The sequence below is a fragment of the Felis catus genome, chromosome F2 (genome assembly GCF_018350175.1).
Source record: "Felis catus isolate Fca126 chromosome F2, F.catus_Fca126_mat1.0, whole genome shotgun sequence".
NCBI classification, from domain to species: domain Eukaryota; kingdom Metazoa; phylum Chordata; class Mammalia; order Carnivora; family Felidae; genus Felis; species Felis catus.
This window is the reverse complement of record NC_058385.1, coordinates 75,034,675-75,057,193: the sequence shown is the minus strand read 5'-3', so window position 1 is coordinate 75,057,193 and position 22,519 is coordinate 75,034,675. Positions and strand designations below refer to the sequence as shown.

The window sequence follows — 22,519 nt, the reverse complement described above, 5'->3', positions numbered from 1 at the left end:
GACTTATTAAAGCCATTAGAATAATTATAATTGAGAATTTACTTAAAAGCCCATAATGACTTTTTAGACAGCCTTTTGCTTGAGTGCCTTCTCCCGTGTCTGTCATCCCCAAGCCTCTTTCCCTGACACAATCCTCCCAGACCCCCTGGGAGCCTTTGTTTTCTCTTTACCAGCATCCCCGGAGCCACAGTCTTAGAAGCATTATGGAAAAATCGTGCTGAAGACCGAAAGTGGACCTCTCCAGGCCGCTTGTCTTGCTGTGATCACATCCTGCATTTCCTTAGCCTGAGCTAAAAGCCGTGTTCATTTGGCGAACTCCTACTCATCCTGCATGCCCCACCTACAATGCCCCACCTGAGACGATCCTCCTTCAGGCAGGTGATCGTTTCCCCTTCTAGGCTCTTACAGTTTCTATGCACGACTTTGCTAGAGCTTTTTCAAATCACAGTTTTACTTCTCTTGTTTACATGTCTGTCTCCGTCAGAAGGCCGTGTCTTACAATTTAATTCCTCCGGCGTTTAGTGTAGACCCTGGCACACAGGTGGAGCTTAAAAAGTAACCGCAGGGGCACCCGGGTGGCTCATTCAGTTGAGCGTCTGACTCTTGATTTCGGCTCAGGCCGTGATCTCACGGTTCACGGGATCGAGCTCCGCATCGGGCTCTGAGCTGACAGGGCGGAGCATTCTTGTGATTCTCTCTCTCCCTCTCTCTCTCTGCCCCTCCCCGGCCAGGCTCTGTCTCAAAATAAATACCCTTAAAAAACTTTTTAAAAAGCAACGGCGGCATAAGTTAGTAGATGAAGAAATGAGTGAACAAATGAATTAGTGACTTATTCCACGAAGATATTGCTACCACCGACCCTTCTCTGGTATGAGAATGTGCATCGCAATCCCAAATGTGCATCTGCGAGAAGGACGGGTAAGGAAGCAGAACTGGGCCCAGGGAGCAGCCGAGCTGTGACTCCGTCCTGACAGAGGCCCAGCCAACCCCCCAGGGAGCTCGAAAGCTGAGGCAGCCCTACGGAGCTGCCCTGAGATGAGATGTGGAAACCGAGTCTTGGTGCCTCACCCCTGATCAGTCATGGTGCGCCCTCTTCCCGGCAGGAGGTGCGACCTTGGGCCTGGTGGCCCTCCTCAGCCAGGGCAACCCCCCAGGGGAGACCGTGGAATTACGAGCTACGGTTCTCGCTGCCGAGGGTCCAGCTGGGCAAGAGCAGGAGCCATCCCGGCCAGGATGGCAGACCGATCAAGGGGTAGGGATGCTGCGTCTCTGAGACACAACCGGCCAGGGAGCATATGCCTGGCCCGTTGGGGTCCTCGATCCCTGATACACCTTGCCTTATATTAATTGTGAACAGAAGCGCAGCAGCCTTGATGTGACGGAACATGATGGACCTGGCAGGGATGAGGGTCTGGGTCACCCAGCAGGGAAGTGACTGAGACTGCGGTGCTGACTGAGGGTGAAGGGGGTCTGGAAGGAGCATTGGGGGAGGGGGACGATGATGGTCTTTTACGGCCTGAGTGCTGGGGACTGTAGTGCGCCCCACCCAGTTTCCCTTTCTTAATTTCCCCCGGAAGACAAGCCACGGGAGCCCTGAAGAGATGCCCCCAAGCCTCTGTGAAGAAAGGACCTGAGCAGTACCAGGGACTCTCCTGGGGGGTGGGGGGGTGTGAAGGGGGGTCATATCTCCTGCAGACCCCGAGGTCTCGCCTCGCTGCCCACCCCCAGCCCTCGCTGTCTGTCCCTCGTTTGCTGAGCGAATGGACAAATGATCTGGAATTTCCAGGACATGTTACCGGAAGTGTTCCGCGGGAGATCAGCCCGCTGCCTCCAAATGCCCTCATCGGAGGTGAGCCTCGTCACTTCCATCCCCAGGGCAGATGACGACCCCGTCTACTCCAGAGAGCACGTGTGCATCTATTGCCCGACAAGCAGGGGATCTTCAAGCTCGGGAAGTGAAGCCCGAGGCTTTTTGTTCTCGGTGCCATTCAGCCCAACACCCGTTGTTGGCCAAGGGTAAGTCTGGGTGTCAGACTACCCTACGAGTGGAGTTAAAGATCAAGAGATAAATCCTGCCCCCCTCCCCCTTTTCTTTAAATTGCTTGCATGTGTGTTTTCTCCTGAGATTCCCCAAATTAAGGCACCAGCTTCCTGGAAGGGAGTGGCTCTTTAATTTGCTTATCTTTTGTGAGCCTTGTTGAATGAGGCTTCCAACTTGGGCATGGCTGGGTCACACACACACAGAGTCTCCGGCCAGTCAGCCCTGGGAGTAACTCACGAAGCCCACACACACACGGAAGCCTGAGGAAGAGACGTCCACAAGCCACACGGCCCTGAGACGATGGCTATGGATACTATTTTTTTGAAAATTGCATCTTGTTTTAAAAGTACGAAGGGAGCTTGACTTTTTACAAGATTCCAAAATGGCTCTTTGTCCCTTTTTTTCTTTCTGGCGTCATTCCAGGCACACAGTAGGTGCTCAGATAATGACAGCTACTCCATCCCCTCGTCTTGTATGCAATGAAGGATCCTTCCAAAAGATGAACAATTTGTCATGCCATACGTTTGGGGTTTTATCGAAGAGTGAACCTCAGCTGAAGAGAGAACTTTGATTCTTCATTCATTCATTTATTCACACAAAAAACTTGCTACGTATGGGCACCGTGGGTTAGATGTGTTGTATTCTGTGAATAAGCAAGTGTATGTGGATTTATGTGCATTATATAAAACATTATGAGACCATGATTAGGAATCATATCATTCAAATCATGACAAGGTAGTTTTTTTGGGGGTTTTTTGGTGGAATTTGACAAGCAAGCTGATTATAAAATATAAATGACAAAGCAAAGCAACAGAAATAGCTGAGACATTCCAGGGGAAGAATCAGTGATATAACTTAGGTTATGAGATATCTAGATTTGATATCAAGCTCTAAGGATGAGGACCGCGTGCTGTGGGTAAAGGGTGGAACTGAACAGAGAGCCCAGTGACAGAATCTTCATCTATGAAAACCTGATAACTGATCAAGGGGAAAGAGTCGATTCCGGGATGACTGTCATCCATGTAGGAAAATGTTTTAACTAGGACCCCCTTGTCACATGATTTACAGATATCAGTTCCAGGAGCCCCTACTCTGTGAGGTTCAAGGTAAAACTGTAGAAATTTTATTTATTTTTTTTAACTTTTTTTAACGTTTATTATTGAGAGACAGAGAGACACAGAGCATGAGCAGGGGAGGGGCAGAGAGAGGGGAAGACACAGAATCCGAAGCGGGCTCCAGGCTCCGAGCTGTCAGCACAGAGCCCGACGCGGGGCTTGAGCTCACGAACCGTGAGATCATGACCTGAGCCGAAGTCGGATGCTTAACTGACTGAGCCACCCAGGCGCCATGAAACTGTAGAAATTTTAAAGGGAGGCACGGAAGAGTAGCTTTACAGCCTTAAACTAGGAAGGGATTTATTAAACACGACACAAAAGCACATACAATAAAGAAAACAAAAATAGACAAAATTGTCTACATCACACTGAAGAGCTTCAATTTATCCAAAGGAGCCATAGAGGGTGTAAAGATAAGCCAAAACTAGGAAGAAATATTTGTACGTAGGAAATTGACAACAAATGACTTTTCAGGATATGCAATAAGCTACAAATCAATAAGAACAAACAGCTCAGTAGAATCATGGACAAAACAGATTCTGTTGAACAGAAAAGGCAAAATTAATGGAACAATCAACGTACAAAAACAAACACATCCTCTCTAGTCAGCAGGGAGACATAAAATAAAACCATAATGAGATGTCATTTCGCATCTGCCAGATTAACAAAAATTATAGAATCCGACAGTAAATGCTGCGAGGAAATGGGGCAATCCCTCCTCCCGACCGACGCTGGGTGAGTGTGGGATTTGATAAAAATCACTGTGGGTCGCAATCTGGCATCACGGATGGGGCTGGAGATAATGTGTGAGTCTGCCCCAGCAATTTCACTTCCGGGTAGATCCCTGGAGAGTCTCACGATTGCCCCAAGAAACCTGTAGAGGGTTGTCCACATCTGCACAAATTTTAACAGTAAAAATTGGAAACACCTGAAAAGTCCATTCCCAGCAGAAATGGGTTTTTTCCAAGTGTGCTGTATTCACCCCCTGGAAAAGTATACAGCACTGAAAATGAAGGAATTGCAGAAAGGTGCAAGACTGAACGAATCTCGTGACGGTCGTGTCGAGGGGAAAAAAGCAAGTCGCGGAGAATACGCCGTATAATTCTGATGAGGCAGCGTGGGGAGGGCTGAGGACGCAGTGCAAGCTGGCACCCCACCCCCCGCCCCCCAGGTGAGATGTGTGTGACATTCCACAGGCACTCCTGCCCGCCCAAGGACACAGGGAAAGACGGAAAACAAATGGCCAAGTGATACAGGTCACCGTCCTGCAGGACATGGGTCTCCATCCTTTACGAATATCTTAGTGAATTACAAGAAAGAGGCAATCTTATCAATAGCTTAATCTCCAGAAACCTGTAGACTCAGTTTCCTGGAGCCCCAACATCACCTTCCTCTCTGCAGTGATATGGGGAACAAAGGCAAGAAGGAAGTGGTAGGTGAAATTAAATGTCCTTACAACCTGTAGCCCATTGACAGATACTTGAGGCTGGCAGAGTAAAACATTTCCCTGGGAACTCCCTACCTGTCTAATGTTAATACCTTATTAGAGGGAAAACACCCTTAGCTTGACAAGAGCAAGGCCTCGAGTATCTTAGGAGTCCTCTCCAGCACATCAAAGTCCCTCTGGAGGCCTCCCTTTTGACCTCGCCTCCCCAACTCCATAGTATAAAACTAGCCATTCTTCTCAACCCCGTGCAGCCCTTTCTACCCATGGGTCCTGTCCCCTTGCTTTAATAAAATCACCTTTTTGGGGGCACCTGGGTGGCTCAGTCGGTTAAGCGTCCAGCTTCAGCTCAGGTCATGATCTCACAGATCGTGAGTTCGAGCCCCGCGTCGAGCTCTGTGCTGACAGCTCGGAGCCTGGAGCCTGCTTCGAATTCTGCGTCTCCCTCTCTCGCTGCCACTCTCCCGTTCTCTCTCTCTCAAAAATAAATAAACATTAAAACAATAAATAAAATAAAATAAAATCACCTTTTTGCACCAAAGATGTCTTCAAGAATTCTTTCTTAGTCATCGGCTCTGGACCCACCATCACCCCCAAACCTCATCAATTCCATTTATACGGAGTTCGAAATCACGTGCAACTGAACAATAGCATATTATTCGGGGTAACAAACAAGCAGGGTAAAACTATAAAAAAAAATAGGATGGCAATTACAAAATTCCCAATAAGGTTCAAGTGCCAAGGGGGGGGGTGGGGGGGGGAGTCTGGGAAGGGTCATGCAGAAAAAAAGGCAAAGTCATGGCATCGATTTCAAGACCCAGTCGACAGGCCGCCACACACATCCCTGTGGTTCTTTTTGCCTGACACACAGCTTAGGAATAGTGTTTTCCCCTGTCTAGTATTTAATATTATCATTAAACAAGGAATCGTTTATTTCTGCCCGCGTGAAAAAAGTGAAGTCAATGGGAAAACGTTGATGGAAGGCTGACAGAGTTCCTTATTGACCTGTTTCTTGAAGGTTGAGTTTGCTCGGGAGGAAGGAGAGAGGGAAAAATTAAATATGCATCAGGCAGAAGAGACAGAGACAAGAAGGTGCAACTACGAACAGACTTCGGGGAGGGTTACATTTAGATCAGAGATTATGGAAGGAAATTTGCATCGCAGGGGAGACCAGGTTCTCTGGGGTCCCTCCAAGCCTTAGAAAGGCATTCTGTGATCACTGGGATCCATTAAAGACTTTTGTATTGTAGTAAAACATACAGAACATAAAATATGCCCTTTTGACCATCTGTATGTGCACAGGTCAGTACATTAAACACACTCACACTGTTGTGCAAGCATCCCCATAGGCATCTCCAAAACTTTTCCATCATCCAAAGCCATTAAGGAATTTCTGTGGGGTAAGTGGTAGGATTAGATTTTCCCTTGGGCACAAAATCCTAACTTAAACACTAGGGACTGTCTGGCGGCAGGTGGAGGACTCGAGGGAGATGATTTTAGGGGGTCAAACGCGGCCTGAGTGAGGGACAGCAGAGCGCTGAGTAGAACTAGGGGAGGTAGTGTGGTCCTGGGCGAAATACACAGGTCTGTGTGATGAATGGCGCGGGAGAGAGGGGACGGCGTCCAGGGTAAACCCAGCTTTCCAGGTTGGGTACCTACTGGAGTCATTTACGAGAACAAGGTTATAAACAAGAAAGAACAGGTTGGTTAGGTTTTTAAAGTCAGCTGTGCTCTACGATTTCCGCCCACACGCTGCGCGATGTAACACTGTCCCCCTCCCTTACCCCACTCCACACCTTACCTCCCCGACCTCGATGGAACCAAATCCTGTTTCATGCTAACAAAGTGGGCAAAAGAAAGGATGGATTCCCCGTAATCTTGTGGTTTTGCTGGCGGGAAGACTGAATGAGTATGTGGCTGAGATCCAGTTCAAAGTGTGAACTTGCAGGTGAATGGGAAGTCAGCCAGAGCCCTGGGGGCACCCCCCGGCTTAGGGATCCGGTAGCCACTTCTCCAGCTATTAGTGGCACCCTATGGCATCGGTCCCACTCTGACCCTCAGAGTCTTGCCCAAAGCTACATGGAGCTGCCCGAGGAGCCCCCACTGCCTGGAAGAGGCATGACAGAGGCCCCAGCATGGCACCTGACATCATCGTCACGCACCTGTTGATGGAAGCTGGCTCCCTGCCTCACACGAGGGGGAAGGACTGAGTGAGGGCTTGATCCCGGCCATCATTCTGCAAAGTGGCGGAGAAGACAGCCTCGGACTGGGAACAAGAGTGTAGACCGGAGGTCCGTAGACAACAACCTGGGAGCCAAACCCGAGAGGCCACCTGCTGTTGGACAGCCCAGCCTCTAAGTGTGGTTTCTACATTTTTAAATGGCAGGGGATAAAAACCCAAAGAAGAAAATGTTTTGTGACCCGTGAAATGAAATGAAACTCATACTTCAGTGTCCGTAAATAAAGTTTTATTGGAACACAGCCTTGCTTTTTCTTTCCCTCATTGTTTATGGCTGCTTTGGGGTTAGGAGGGCAAAGGTGAGAAGCTGCCACAGAGCCTGGATGGGCCACGAAGACCACGATATTTCACGGAGGATGTCTGCCCACTCCTAGTACAGACCTTGAGGGAGCAACGCTTTTGCCTGGGGCGGAAGAGAACTCTGGGTCAGTCGGGGTGGGGAGCGTTAGCCTAGCACCTGTCACCTGCCTGGGAGAAACCAGGGTAGTCTAACACCCAAGTTCGGCTCCCGAAGGACTGTCCAACCGTGGCTTTGACGGGCGTCGGGAAAGAAAAGCTGCCCAGCACGAAGACCCAGCGCCCTCGAGGGTTCAAGCCGAGAGTCTAAAGGATGAGTAGATATTACCTCCACAAGAGGAAGACAGACTGGAACAGCATTTGCAAAGGCCCTGGGGAGCACACAGACTTTCAGGAGCAAAGAAGGACCAAAAGGGTAAGGTGGCCGGAGTTGGGTGATGGGGGGAGGTGGGGGTGTGGCAGGGACAGGCAGGGGGTGGGGGGTGGGGGCCTGCCTGCTGGTCGGCAAGCGAGCCCCGCCTCCTTTTCCCACCTTCCTTTCCACTTGACTCCCCTTTCCAGCAGGCCGGATCCAATTTGAGCAGAGGAACTGGATGAATTATCACGCGTTCACACCTTGGTTATATTATCCAGCCATAAACGTTCAATTAAGGAGACTAAGTGCATGCAAATGACCTAAGCTGTAATTTAGTGCGACTTGAAGAAAGATTGGAGGTGGTTTGGACAGTAGAATCACCACCTGTATCAAGTAAGTGTGTGCACAGGAGACAATTTGAATAAGGTACTTAGCGCCGTGCCCGGGACATCGTAAGGGCTCGATATACACTCCCTATTATTATTATTATTATTGCCATCATCCCAACCCCACTGATCATCATTTTTATTTCCTGGACAAGGAATGAAATCACTAGTTGAAGAGAATCATTAAGATGGGCATACTTTTTTTTTTTAATCTTTGTTTTTAACATTTTCACGACTGTTATGGAGGCATCATCCTTTCTCTTGCCATTTAGAATCTTAAACTCATGAGATTATTTGAAGAAGATGAGACCGGGGGGCCTGGGTGGCTCGGTCGGTGGAGCATCCGACTTCGACTCAGGTCGCGACCTCACGGTGTGTGGGTTCGAGCCCCGCCTCCGGCTGTCTGTGCGAAGCCCACTTTGGACCCTCTGTCTCCCTCTCTCTCTGCCCCTCCCCTGCTTGTGTGCCCTCTCTCGCTTTCGCTCTCTCTCTCTCTCTCTCTCAAAAATAAACATTTGGGGCGCCTGGGTGGCTCAGTGGGTTAAGCATCCGACTTCGGCTCAGGTCATGATCTCTCAGCTCGTGATCTCTCAGCTCGTGAGTTCGAGCCCCACATCGGGCTCTGTGCTGACAGCTCGGAGCCTGGAGCCTGTTTCAGATTCTGTGTCTCCCTCTCTCTCTGTCCCAACCCACTCGCATTCTGTCTCTGTCTCTCTCAAAAATAAATAAACATTAAAAAAAAATTTTAAATCAATCAATCAATAAACATTTAAAAAATAAATTAATTGAACACGATGAGACCCCGCAGTTTCTGCTCACTGCCCCCCGCCAGGAGACGCCAGGAGAAGGGGCCTCTGAGGAGAGCACGCTCCCCAGGCGAGACAAGCACAGGTCGGGTCTCGGGGGGACTTGCCACCTCCTATGTCCTGGGGTGCCCCCCGGTCCCTGGAAACCCAACACCGGAGGGAGAGAGGGAAGCGTCTGCTACCAGCATGGGCTCTGAGTGCTGAGTCAGCCCGGAGCTGTAAGGTGAGTAATTGCCCTGTGGTTGCTCAGCTCTGACCCACAGTCTGGATCAAAGAAGAGAGCTCCAGAGCTTTCAGTCCTGCAGAGAGGCCCCTGGTCTGATGAATAGCGCGAGTGTCCTCATCTGAACCCTCTTCCCTTCCTCTTCGGGTTCCAGACCTCCCCGCAGCGCCGCACTGGCGACCTGTCTGGGAGGACCGTCCGGCCACCTGGGCCTGGGCCTGTCTGGGGGTCGGGGGCTGCGTAGGACTCCTGGTCCTGGCCGCTGTGCCTCTGGGTGCTCCCTCCCCGGCCGCCCCGGCTCCCTGTTCGAGCCCGGGAGAGAACAACAACGAGGACACTGACGGGCAGGGCTTGGGGACCCGACTGCCTGCGTCAAACCCAGCCCCGCCACCCTCCGGCTGTGTGATCTTGAACAAGCGACCTAACCTGTCTGCGCCTCGTTTTCCTTACCTGTTAAGTGGGAATAATAGCTAATTCCCTTTGAGGATTACATAGGACACGACAAGCGCTGTGAATGGTGTCCGGCATACAGAAGGTGCTCCATAAATCCTGGTTCTGCAAGCTAATCATGCCGAGTGCCCGGGTGGGCGGCATGAGTGCACGCCCTGCACAGCCGCACAGGGCCCCCAGCACTTCGGAGAGCCCTGGCCGGGCCTCCCGGGGGGCTCAGTCGGTTCAGCGTCTGACATTGGCTCAGCTCATGATCTCACGGTTCGTGGGTTCCAGCCCCGCGTCGGGCTGTGCGCTGACAGTGTGGATCCTGCTTGGGATTCTCTCTCTCTGCCCCTCCCCTGTTCTTTCTCAAAATAAATACACATTAAAGAAGAAGGGGGAGGAGGAAGAGGAGGAGGAGGAGGAGGAGAACCGTCCGTGGCTTAATGCTTTGCTCTCGCTGTATTGAAGTTCTTAATAATTTTCGAGAAGCGACCCCACTGTTTCACTCTGCCCTGGGCCCCACGGCTTAGGCAGCAGGTCCTGTGGCTCCCATTTATGGGGGCCCTCTGTGCCAGGTGCTACCGAGGCACTTTGCAGACGCAACCCCGCAGCCTTCCCTTTGATCCGACCAGCTTGGTGCTCTCAGACGAGGACGCAGAACTCCCAAATGGCTCTCCCTAAAAGCTCACTGTGTAGGGGTGAGGTGTGGCCTCAGAGGCTGGCAGAGCGTCCCCCACCCCCCATTCCCCTCCCCGGTCTCTCTCCGAAAGGTTGCAGGCTGCCTTCGCCTCTGTGTCCCTGACTGGAAGCTTGAAGCTGGTCAGAAGGCGTCTGGGGTCGCTGAGATAGATTTGTTAGATTCGTCCGCAAAGGAAACATAATCTATCCCAGATGCCTTCATTAAATTGTATAAGGGTTTCTAGAGTAGACAGAGTGGGAGCTTGCGGGCAAGAGTCTGCTAACGTGCGTGGTTGTTTTTCCGGCCAGTGTAATACGCACGTTCGCACATACGTTACCTGAATTAGCTGCCGACCCCTGGGAAATTTTACCCAAAATCCCCAATGCTTGCTTCCCTTAAGGCATCAGCCGATTTGGCGACTCTGGGCCTTCGTCCCCAGCTAGCCCACGGGGCAGGGCTGAGCAACAGTTGCCCTAATTTTAAGGTGGGGTGTGGGCCTTGCAGCCAGCCAGGGCTCCCTCCCCTCCCTGGGGCCGATCTCAGTACCGGTTCGCTCTCAGGGTCTCTCTGGCCCCCAATACCATCAGCTTCCTGGGCCTTGCAAGCTTTGAGCTTGACTTCGGTCGCAACCCAGAGAGGAACGGCTGTCCACAAAGGACACTGGTCCGGGGTCAGAGGAGCCGGGTGGACCTCCCAGCCCTGCCCCTGCACCATGAGGCCAGGCAGAGACAAGGCCACAGGCTTCGGAGCCAGACGGGCAAGCTCAAGGTTGATTCCCAGTGTCCCACCAGCTCAGTCTCTGTGACGCAGCGTGCGTGCGCTCACTCCTGTTCCTTCAGCTGTGACACGGGGACAGCAGTGTCCCCCTTCATTTGTCCTGCTGCCACACTGCGCCTGGCACCTTGCCTTCTATGTCTCCAGCCATCCCCGGATCTCTGCTAGGTGTGATCACCATGAGCCATTGAAACGGAGGCCGAGAGATCTCCCAGTCACAGAAGCACTAACAGATGCAAAGTTAGGATCCAGCCCCCCACAGGCCTGTGTGGAGACCAGTGGCTTTGCTGTGTGTTCGCGGTGGGGGGGGGGGGGAGGAAGCAGCCTGAGGCAAAGGCACTTAGCACGGAGGGGTTCTGGTCCCTGACTCGTGGGACTAAGCCGAGGGCCCGGGGTGGGAAGAGAGGTGTGCATTAAGCATCTTGCTCTGATCCCCTCGGGCCTGGGGCAAAAGGAAGAACTGCCTGCTAATCCCGACACCCACGCAGCTCTGCTGTGGGGAAGCTCCGGAGTCTGGAGTGGCCGGTGGGGGGCACATACTGTTCTTCCTCCGACGTCTGTGGCCCTGAGGTGGTCAGCAGCAGGGGAGGAAGGGGGTGACGGGGGCTGAGCAGACGCCAGGGAGCCAGTGGTGGCAGGGACGGTGGCCTCGGGTTCACCAGGTGATGGCCTGAAAGACAGTGAGAGAGGCTGGGAGCCCAGGTGACCCACTCAGAGCACCTGGAGGACACCTGCGACCCCCGATCACATACTGTTCACATGTATGTGTATGCACGTGTGTGCACGCGTGTGTGTATATGTGTGCACGTGCGTGCATGTGCATGCATATGCATGTATCTGCATATGTATGTGTGTGCATGTGTAGTGTATCTGTGTGTGCCTCTGTGTGTATCTGTGTGTGTCTGCGTGTGCACGTGTATGTGTCTGAATGTGTGTACGCGTGTGTATGTGTATCTGTATACGTATATGGGTGTGTATGTAGGTGTATGTTGTACATATGCATATGTGTATCTGTAGGTATGGTGTATGTATATATGTATCTATTTATATATAGTAACACATGCATATGTATATATTTAGAAATATATATGCATGTGAGTATATGATGTATATGCATATACCTACACACACACTTATACGTGTGTATATGCATATAATATGTATATATGTGTGTATACATGTATGCATGCTTCTACATGTACATATGCATGTAACATGCACATATATGTGTGTACATTGCATATATATGTATATATCTTACATACCTTGAGCCTTAGGATACAATTATCCAGTAAATGAAATTAAAAAGCCTTTGCAATGAGTGGAGGTGGTCGAAAGATACAAACCTCTGGTTATATAATAAGTAAGTCTTGGGAATGTGCGGTAGAAGCGTGACGATTATAGTTAACAATACATATTATATGTTTGAAAGTTGCTAAGAGAGTAGATCTTAGGGGCACCTGGGTGGCTCAGTCGGTTAAGCATCCAACTTCGGCTCAGGTCACAGTTGCATGGTTCGCATGCTGGCAGCATGGAAGCCCCTCCCCTGCTCGCTGTCTCTCTCCAAATAAGCAAATATACCTAAAAGAGAGAGAGAGAAAGAGAGAGAGAGAGTAGATCTTAAAAATTCTCACCACGAGGAAAAAAACTTGTGCAGATGATGTCTCTTCCTCACGATGGTCTGCGGGTGCCACTGTGGGTAGAGCAGATGATGCCAATGGCCCAGCTGATGCCAGGAGGAGGGAGCAGGGAGCCCTTCCGGGGGCGGGTGTATCTTTCGGCTCGGGCCTGCTGAGACAAGGGGGGTCCGCTGTGACAGCTCGTCACCTCTGCCCCTTAGCCACCTTGGCTGCTCTCTGTCATAACTTCACTTCTCCCCCTGCCCCCACAGGGGAAAAAAAGAAAATCGTGGCCACGTGTGTGGATGGGTGTTAAGTAAGCTGATGGGGGTAATCATTTCTTAATATATATGTATGTACATTGTATACCTTAAAGTAACACAATGTTGTATGTCAATGATCTCAATTGTAAAAATAAATCAATAAGTACACAATGCTTAAAAGCCTTTGTATATCTTAGTACTGACCGAGGCCTCTGAGGAGGGGTTAGGAATCTTGAAAGTGGGCCTCATGCCCTGCTGTTAAAAAGGCAACATACAGAGAAAGACAGATACCACATGTTTTCACTCTTATGTGGATCCTGAGAAACTTAACAGCAGACCACGGGGGAGGGGAAGGAAAAAAAAACAAAGAAAAGAAGTTAGGGAGGGAGGCAAACCATAAGAGACTCTCAAAAACCGAGAATAAACTGAGGGTTGATGGAGGTGGGGGGGGAGGGGAAAGTGGGGGATGGGCATCGAGGAGGGCACCTGTTGGGAGGAGCCCTGGGTGCTGTATGGAAACCAATTTGACAATAAATTTCATATTTTAAAAAAAAGATAAAATATAGAAAAAAAAAGGCAACAGACGAGGTGCCCGGGTGGCTCCGTGGGTTAAGGATCCTACTCTTAGTTTTGGGTCAGGTCATGATCTCATGGTTCGTGAGATCGAGCCGAGTCGGGCTCTGCCCTGAAACTGCGGAGCCTGCTTGGGATTCTCTCTCCCTCTCTCTCTGCCCCTCCCCCACTTCCGTGCTCTCTCTCTATCAAAATAAACATCGAAAAAATTTAAAAAAAAAAAAGCAGGCAGCAGACTTTCCGACGAATACAATCAGAACTGTCTCTGAGACCTCGTTTCACCCAGCAGCTGAGGCCCAGACAGAAGGAACTACGGATACATAACCTCCTGTTTCATTTTTCTATTTCTAGGTGACTGCCAGTTATGGCTGGCAGGGACCGTTCACATCCGCCTCCCCCTCTAGTGTGGGCGCCTCCCCCCTTGCAGACAGCAGAGTCGGGGCGACGGGGCCTGGCTCCCTCCGCAGCGGCCTCCCCACGGAAAGGCAGGTGCCCCTTTGGACGCCCGACCTGTTCTGTTTCCTCTTTGAAATAAGGCACCTTTTCAACCAGCAGCAAATGAAATCACATGTAGGATTCCGGGGCCACTGCTTGAACGCCCCCGCAACGACAAACGAGCGAGATCTAGAACCAAAGCTGAGCTCTGAGCTTGGGGACCCGTGTCTGCAGCCCTCGCATCGACTTCCCGCTCACCCAGAACTGCCTGCGGGGATGTGCGGGAGAGAGGATGGTGAAGGAGGGCAACTTACCCTCCAGGGGTTCTGGGCCTCAGAAGGCAGGTGGGTGCTGAGAACCCCTTGGCCTCCCCTTACAGCTCTCTGAGGCTCACGTGCAGGTACAAAGAATCTTCCAGAACAAGGCTTCCCAGGAGCCCCCAGGCAGCTCTCCTCCCAGAGCTCTAGCCAGCAACGGCTGGTGTTTCGGCAGCTGCCCCAGAGGGAGTTTTCGGATGCCAGGAGAGCCTTCCCGCCAGCAGCCTTTAATTAAGAGCGCCATGATTACAGTCGCTAGGAGTCAAGAGGGCACCCCTCTTTCCTTAAACTTTGCCAATTTGAGCACAACAGCCTTTTCATGGGTAACAAGGGACCGTTTTGTACATGCTGACTTGTCTCAGGAGAGAGCTGTGGTCTGCAGAGAGAGATCTAGAACTCTAGAGCTCTCGTCACGCTTCTTACATTTGCTGGGAGATCACCGATCTCTTGCATCCGTTAGCAGAGTCTGGCAAGTGGCGGGGAGGTGGCCAGGATCCCCTGGTAATTTAGCGACAGCTGCAGGATCACCCTTCTAGCACAGCAGGCCACATGGAGCCCGCCTGAGCCAACATTTGGGGGCTCCACATGGCGTTATCATATATAAGAGGTGTGAGGCTGCTTCAGACAATGAGCCCCCTCTGACAGTTCCCGTAAGCTTCTCGCTGTCCCGAAACCCACACCTGGTGACACTGACGTGCCTGGAAAGAAAGAGAGACACGAGCACAGACGCCAACCCCCGCCTCTCTTCTTCTCTTCCTTCAACCTTAGCTCAGACTCGCACAAGGCACCTGCTATGCGCTAAACCCCGCGCAGAGACTTGAGAAGGCCCAAGGTCAGCAGAAGAGTCAGGAAGCAAGCACACGCTGCGTGTCTACGGAGTGGTGGGCATTGCAAGCTGAACACACACAGATTGAGAGGCTCAGACGCTTCTCTGCTTTACTCACGGCCGGAAAGAGTTGTGAACTGTTCACAGCAAGAAAGCCAGTCTCCTTCTAGGCGTGGGACCAGCCGTAGAAAGCCGATGAGAAATGAGAGGGGGAATTAGGGGTAAGGGTGTGTGTGTGTGTGTGTGTGTGGAGGGACCTGGGGCTTCTTGACGCTATACTCATTGCTTCCTTATTTTCCTTTGTAAACTCTTGGGGCCTTTGATTACACGCTTAGCCCAGTTGCATGGTGTTGATACAAGTTATCTCTTCGATTCTCAGTTTTTCACAGGGAAGTGGTGATAGATGTCCTCATTTTGACAAATAAGAAAATTGAGGCCCCAAAAGGGTGTATTCCTCACCTGAAGACATTCAGAAAGATGATGAGAAAGCCAGGAATACTTCCACAAGTAGTTACCAAGAACCTACCATAGGGCAGACACGTGGGTTCAAGCCCAGGAATTCCCGTTACTCCCGCTCTACGAACCTGCCTCTCCGATTCCATTTGGGAAGCCAGTCGTGACTCAAATCGTATCGTGTTTGAAGAGAGAGAGTCCTGACGCTTGTTCGTTTCTGCCCTCGTTTCTTTACAAAGGCGTGTACTCATTTATTCACTTACTCGTTCGTTCACCAATTATTTGTTGAGTGTCTGCTACGTTCCGGGCATGGTACTCGTTACTAGGAATTCACTGGTGACCAGAAAGAGACACTGTCCCGGCCCTTATGAAGCTGACCTTCTAGAGGGGTGACAGCCAGTAATCGATTAACCATAATCGTGAGGGTCAGCTGCGAACTGAGAGCCACGGCCGGAAGGAAGGGAGTTGAGGCCAGTCAACCCCACTGACCAACCTGGGTCCAGGAAAGGTTTCCCTGGGAAAGTGAGGTAGTCCTGGGGTCCAAGGTAAGGAAGAGTTCCCTGGATGAAGGCAAGGACCAGGGAAGGACCTGCTGCTCAGGGGGTCTCCCCTAAGACATCCCCATCTGCCTGTTCACAGGCATCTCAACCCCATCCTGACCCAACGTCATCGCCCCCGAATCTGCCCTCACCTCACTCAGCGAAGAGTTGTCTCGTCCTTAGTCCTCAGGCCAGAAGGCCAGAGACATCTCAGACTCCTTCCTGCCCTCACACCCTGATTCTAGCAATTACCAAGGCCTCTCCACTTTTATCCCGTATTTATCAAATCTTTCCCCTTCTTTCAATTCTCTCTACCAAGGCTCTGCTTGAAACTTAACCTTTCTTGGGGCGCCTGGGTGGCTCAGTCGGTTAAGCGTCCGACTTCAGCTCAGGTCACGATCTCGCAGTCCGTGAGTTCGAGCCCCCCGTCGGGCTCTGTGCTGACCGCTCAGAGCCTGGAGCCTGTTGCAGATTCTGTGTCTCCCTCTCTCTCTGACCCTCCCCCATTCATGCTCTGTCTCTCTCTGTCTCAAAAATAAATAAACATTAAAAAAAAAATAAAAAAAAAAGAAATTTAACCTTTCCATTGGGAGTGGGGAAATACTGAAATTACATCATTCGACCCTAGAGACACTGGGATGAACGAGTAGGCACAATCCCTGCCCTTTTAGAAGGTTGAGCAGAAAAACATTTTTCCGTTGGCTTTCTGACGGCCTCCCTGCCTCCAGCCTTGTGCTGCAGACTCCAGACTCCACACTCAGCTAGAATGGCCCGTGTGCGACGTGAACCTGACACAGCCCATCCCCCCCCCCCTTCACAGAATTCAGTCCAGTGATCTTAACAACATCACCCGGGGCCCTTCCACTTTCAGGGCTATCACCTGCCCGTGCCCAGACCACATCTGAAAACAAAGACCCACAAAATGTCTCTTCAAGAGCTCTGTGCGTGAAGGGAATAGATTAAGGACTATATACCCTTGGGCACTAGTTAGTAGCTTTCTCATTTCGACTTGCTTCTCATTTCGCCAGGTGACATGCCATACATTAGACACTGGGAAGGGATAAAAATAATAAGTCGCAGGCAATGTCAGAATAGACCAGTGGAGGAGCGCCTGGGTGGCTCAGTCGGTCGAGCGCCCGACTTCAGCTCAGGTCACGATCTCTCGGTTCGGGAGTTCGAGCCCCGCGTCGGGCTCGCTTCAGATGCTCTGCCCCCCTCTCGCGCTGCCCCCCACCTCTCTGTTTTTCTCAAATGAATAAGCATTGGGAAAAAAAAAATAGATGGCTGGAGGAGGATGTGTGTTTTGCTGAATCCACTGTGGGATTTTCCTGCTTTGTAGTTAGAGACAAATTTAACCCTTCCTCTGCCTGAAGGCACTGTGGCCGTCAAAAGCCTAGAGGCTTATAGCTAAAGTGGCCCAGAGGTGGTGGCCCCTGTCAGCTCCAATCGCCTGAACGAAAACACTTCACCCCTGTCTCCTTTGCACTAATCTCAGGAAAGGCCTGAGGTCACCTTTTCAAACCTCAAGAGTAGCCCTCCAGAGCTTCTCCCTTTCAAATTCAGGAACAAATATGGAAAGGCCCGATGGGTGTTCCTGTAACTGTGTGTACGATTTTCATTTTCAAATCGGGAGGATTATCCTTAACTGGGAAACCCTTTTAAAAGCAGTTGCAAATGAATTGTTGCTTACCGATTTTTTGTGTTTAAAACAACGCGTCCAGTTTTCAACTCGGCATCTGCCAGAGAGGAACATGAAGGTCAGAGCGCTCTAGTGCACAGAAGGAACCCAAATTGGACTTGGACACGTCTGGATTTGAGTGCTGGATGCATCACGCTCCAGCTGTGTGGCCTTGGGCAAGTTACCCAACCTCTCTGAGCACTGTTTTTTTCATATCGAAAGGACTCCTTCTATCTATCCATCCACGAAGTATGCTTTGCGGGTATAAGAGCACCTGGAGTTCACACAGGGAAGAACTGATTCAAGGCCAACGAGAATCCAAATCTTTCCGTTCTCTAGAACTGATGAGTGTTCCTCTACTGGCTACAGTTGACTACCATGTGGTGTGTGTGCTTCAACCTCCAAATCGGGCACCCACAAAACTTTTCGCCCTGGGCCTAAGGGTAGCCTCAAAATTCTTTCAACGTCCACTCAATGCAACGTCAGCCCACCAGTTTGAGGTCCCATGAGAGGAAACGTATCACCATGTTGGCCCCTGACCCTTATCAGCCCAGAAACCGTGCATGACAGAGGCTCAGTGGTGGACCGAGGGAAGCAGGAACTGGCCTTTCTCTGGGTTTTCTCTGTCTTCCATTTCTAAGACTGTAGACTCACAGCCCATCCGGGCTGAACCAGACTGCCCAGCCTCCTCAGTTTACAGGCAGGGAAACTCAGGACAGAAGAAGCAAGGCCTTCTAGCAAGCCTTCCTTCGGACGTCTGCTGTCTCGGACTAGCCAACCATCTGGTAACAACAGCCAGGAGACTTCGTGCTGTGCATTAGGGCTCTCTGACGACACAGGGAGGCTCAGATCCTCAAGCCCAAGACCAGTCCTGGCTCGTCCTGTGGCACCCAGTCTAGCGGACATTGCCCAGGTTCCAGGAGTGTCCGGCCAAGGCCAAGGATGAGAACGGCCACAGTGCCTCCCATCCCAGTGGAAACGCCAGCGTTAGAGTCAAACTGCCAAGATGTTTGCTCTGCCACTGAGACCCGGAGGGACCCTGGAGATTTTACCCAGTCTGGGCCTCCCTTTGGGCCTTCCTCACCTACAAAACTTTAAATAAACTTGAAAATAATAAGAATAAAATAAACGTAACCATCGCAATCAGACTGAACTCACATATTTGTCTCCCAAACCACTTTGCCTGGTGCATTTCACTCTGCTCGGCGCAGGGAGGAATTTCCCTGGAGACCCATCCCTGGCCGCATTCAAGCAGAGACTAGATCATCCACGGGTCCGTCCTGCTGTTTCCAGGATTTCTGTACTTTGCCGAGGAGCTTCTAAAACCCTTTGAGAGCCAGAATTTCTGCAAATCTTTGATCTGTCCATCTGGGTTGCTGCCCAAGGAGGGTTAGGAGATGAACTGTGGAGAAAGTTAATTTAATCTTGTGAAGAGCCAGGAAACAGAGCAGGGCTGTTGCCAGAAAGACTCAGTGTAGTCAGAAGACAAGACTTTCTCATTCAAAATCGCCCACGGCAACTCCATCCTTATTAAAGTGGAATGTAAAATCGTAAGGTGGACATTGTTCCTATTCATAAAGGAGCTTATAAAAATGACTGCAAGGCAAGTTCACTGTCCCTCTTCACTATGGGGGCCATTCCACTGCCTCAGTAATACTGGGGATGTTAAGAGAGACTTACTGGGGTCACAGAGCTGAGGATGTCAGAAGACACGGGCGTGACGCACGGACTGGCTCCTTTCTGATTACCTAACCCCAGTCATTGAACCCTAAAGCCCAGAACTTTGGGAAGTGGGAAAACGCTTGCGTGAAAAGAAAAAAAAAAAAAAGTTGACCGCAACTACCCTCAGTTTGCTTAACAGTAGACCCAGAGGCTCTTCCCGAGAAGGGTCAGCCGTGCCTTGTGACCCAAACAGTCCCGAGCGAGGGCGGGCAGAACCTTGATGCCCTCCATGCCTTCAGCCTGCTGCGCCTGCCGCGGAAGTGAGTCTATGGCCCCAGCCCAGGCTGAGATTTCCCAGCTGACACGACCAGGGTTCCACCTGAAATCCTAATTGGGATCTAAATCACCCACTGGGACAGGTGCTCCGGCCAGACCTCAAGCCCCGTGCCGGGTGACTCAACACGGTGCCCCTTGTGTGGGCCACACGCTGTAACACACGTGCTTGTCCTTGTCCGGTCCTCGGGTCCCCGGTGAATAAGTCCGGATTCATTCTCCCACCTGAGAGGTCTTCAGAATTTGAACGAGGTTGGCTGAACAAGTTGTAGTCCCCAGGCTTGGAGGGTGGCCCCTTCAGGATGGGCTCCGGCTTGCAAAGAGCCTAGCTCTGGGTAACCCCCGCCCCAGGGGCTCCAGCTGAGGTCAGATCTGGACGCCACTAATATTCCCACAAGGCCGCCCCTGGGGCCTGAGGGTTTTGGCATCATATCTTTGACTTCTTCTCATCTCAACCCCCAGACCTTTCGGCGAGGGATAGAGCAGAAAGCGGTCTGTCCTCCAGTCTGGGATGAGAATGAGGGCATCGAGCTCCTCAACTCCGGTAGGTGAAACACAAAAGAAATTCAAAAGAAATTCAGCTCTGTAGTGGGGAGGGTCCCAAAGTCCTACAACCCGAGCAACCGAAAATCCCTATTGTTTTCAGAGGAGATGTGCCAAGGGCTTGGGAAAGAGGAGCAAACGGGCTGCTCTGGCCCATCCCTGAGATAGAAAGAACCACCAGGCACTTTCCCTGCTGTCCCAGCTGACTTGGAGTATCTGCACACCGGTCACCTCAGCCCGTGACATGGCAACACGTCTCCACCCACCCCAAGTGGCCCCAGCTCCTAATACACACACACACACACACACACACACACACACACACACACACTGTGTATGTTTGGGAGGTGCTCCCATCCGGGGCCCTGCAGCTGCCGGTGACGGGGCTGAACTTCAGGGGATGCAGCAATCCTCGAGGTTGAGGGTGATTCCTGCGTGTGTGTGCAGGGCCTTCCCCAGAGCAAAGGGGCTACAACCCTCCCCAGATTCCCAAAGCAGGATCTGGCAGGCCATAGACACTAAGGAAAGTGAGTTTCAAACAAATATTCTCAAAGCGCTCTGCAAATTGAAGAGTCTGGGGATGTAGTGTTCTCTGAACTGACTCAGTCTCTGAATCTACACGTTTCCTCTCCCCTAGTTGACAGGTGGCTTTTACTTTCCAAGTGAGGCACGTGCCCTCAGTCCCTGTCCTGTCCTCTTGCTTTGCTGTGGCTGCGTCCTAACACCCTCAGAGCCAGAGGGTGGGGACTCACCCGGCGGGTCGTGGCTGCAGGAAGTAGGACTCAGCCCATCTGGGTGGGGGGTGGGGTTTCAGGGTAGGGAGAGCAGACTCAGCATGTGTGTGTTTATGCACTAGGATCCGGATTGCTTGTGATGACATCTTAATCCCACTCTGAACCGGCATTTACACCAGTAAAAAGTCGTGTACAGAAAAGATTAAAAACCTGACATACATCATTGTTAAGAGGCATATCGGACATCTGGGTAGCTCGGTCAGTGAAGCGTCCGACTTCGGCTCAGGTCATGATCCTGCAGTTCGTGAGTTCGAGCCCCGCGTCAGGCTCTGTGCTGACAGCTCAGAGTCTGGAACGTGCTTCGGATCCTGTCTCTCTTTCTCTCTCTCTCTCTCTCGGCCCCTCCCCTGCTCACACTCTGTCTGTGTCTCTCTCTCTCTCAAAAATAAACAAACATAAAAAAAAAATTTAATATTAAGAAACATAAGCCTGCTTTTATGGAGCTGGAGTAGGCTCTTCCCACACGTATGACCATAACCATAGTAATCTCTGGCCTGCGTTAACAAAATACCACAGGGGCCCCTGGGCGGCTCAGTCGGTTGAGCTTCCGACTTCGGCTCAGGTCATGATCTCACGGTTCGTGAGTTCGAGCCCGGCGTCGGGCTCTGTGCTGACGGCTCAGAGCCTGGAACCTACTTTGGATTCTGTGTCTCATTCTCATTCTCTCTCTGCCCCTCCCCCTCTGTCTCTCTCTGTCTCTCAAAAATAAATAAATGTAAACAAAATTGTCAAAACCCCCACAGCTTGGGTGGCTTAACTAATGGAGATTCCTCGTTCACAGCTCTGGGGGCTGGAAGTCCAGGAACAGCATGCCGGCAACGTTGGTTTCTTCTGAGGCCACTCTCCTTGACTCGTGGATGGCCATTTCTCCGTGTTTTCCACTGTCTGGTGGCTGTATGTCCCGACTTCCTCTTTTTATAAGGACACCAGTCATATTCGATTAGGGCCCATCCTGAAGACCTTATTTTACCTCAATATATCTCTTTAAAGACTCTCTTCCCAAATACAGCCCCATACTAAGGGTAGTGCAGGCTAGGGGCTTCAATGTATGACTTTGGGGCATGGGTGGGCCTAGTTCAGCCCATAAAACGTGGCTGTAATATGTGGGGACCCTCCCTTGTGCCAGAAGCCCTCTGTGGCACCTGCCCTGTGTTACTCTTATCCTCACGAGACTCGCGAGCTCAGGAACATCGTAGCCCAATTTACAAATGCGGAAACTGAGCCACGTGGTGAATCGGCGAGTTAAAAAACAAATATTTATTGAGAATCTCTTACCTGCTAGGTACTAGGAGTGTAAAGAGGAAAAAAAAAAAAAAAAAAAAAACCTAGCTCCTACCTCCCAGCAACATGCGGTCTGACAGGGGCAGCCTTCTGTTTTCCTAGAATTTTGATAGACTTTTGTGGGCAAGGGCAGTCCCGTCTATGGCCAACATTTGAAACACACGATTTTATGTGTCCATACTCACCTAAAAATCAGGCCTCCCTCACCCACTCTAGTTCTCTGGAATGAGGTGAAAATCTACGTATACATAATGTAAATTAGTCCCAACGTCAATGCCATGAAGTAGGGCATAGGGTTGGAAGATCAAATCATTTCCGTAGCCACGGCCTTGCCACTGATTTTGAGACCCAGAAATGTCTCCCTTTAAAAGAATTGTGCCTCCTTTCGCACCCTGCTATGTTTGTTTGC

At 51.0% G+C, this 22,519-nt stretch overlaps 1 long non-coding RNA gene and 1 other non-coding gene across 2 annotated transcripts; one reads left to right on the top strand and one right to left on the bottom strand.

Annotated features, from left to right (window-relative positions):
- Positions 1 to 12,330: 12,330 nt before the first annotated feature.
- On the bottom strand, positions 12,331 to 19,672 carry LOC109495939. The gene is made up of 3 exons (XR_002151662.3): positions 18,656 to 19,672; positions 17,510 to 17,555; positions 12,331 to 12,375 (listed from the first exon to the last, which is right to left on the bottom strand). It is a non-coding gene; the product is annotated as an uncharacterized LOC109495939 (long non-coding RNA).
- Positions 12,447 to 12,533, top strand: LOC111558610. Its single transcript, XR_002739700.1, has one exon. It is a non-coding gene; the product is annotated as a small nucleolar RNA SNORD35 (small nucleolar RNA).
- Positions 19,673 to 22,519: the final 2,847 nt, after the last annotated feature.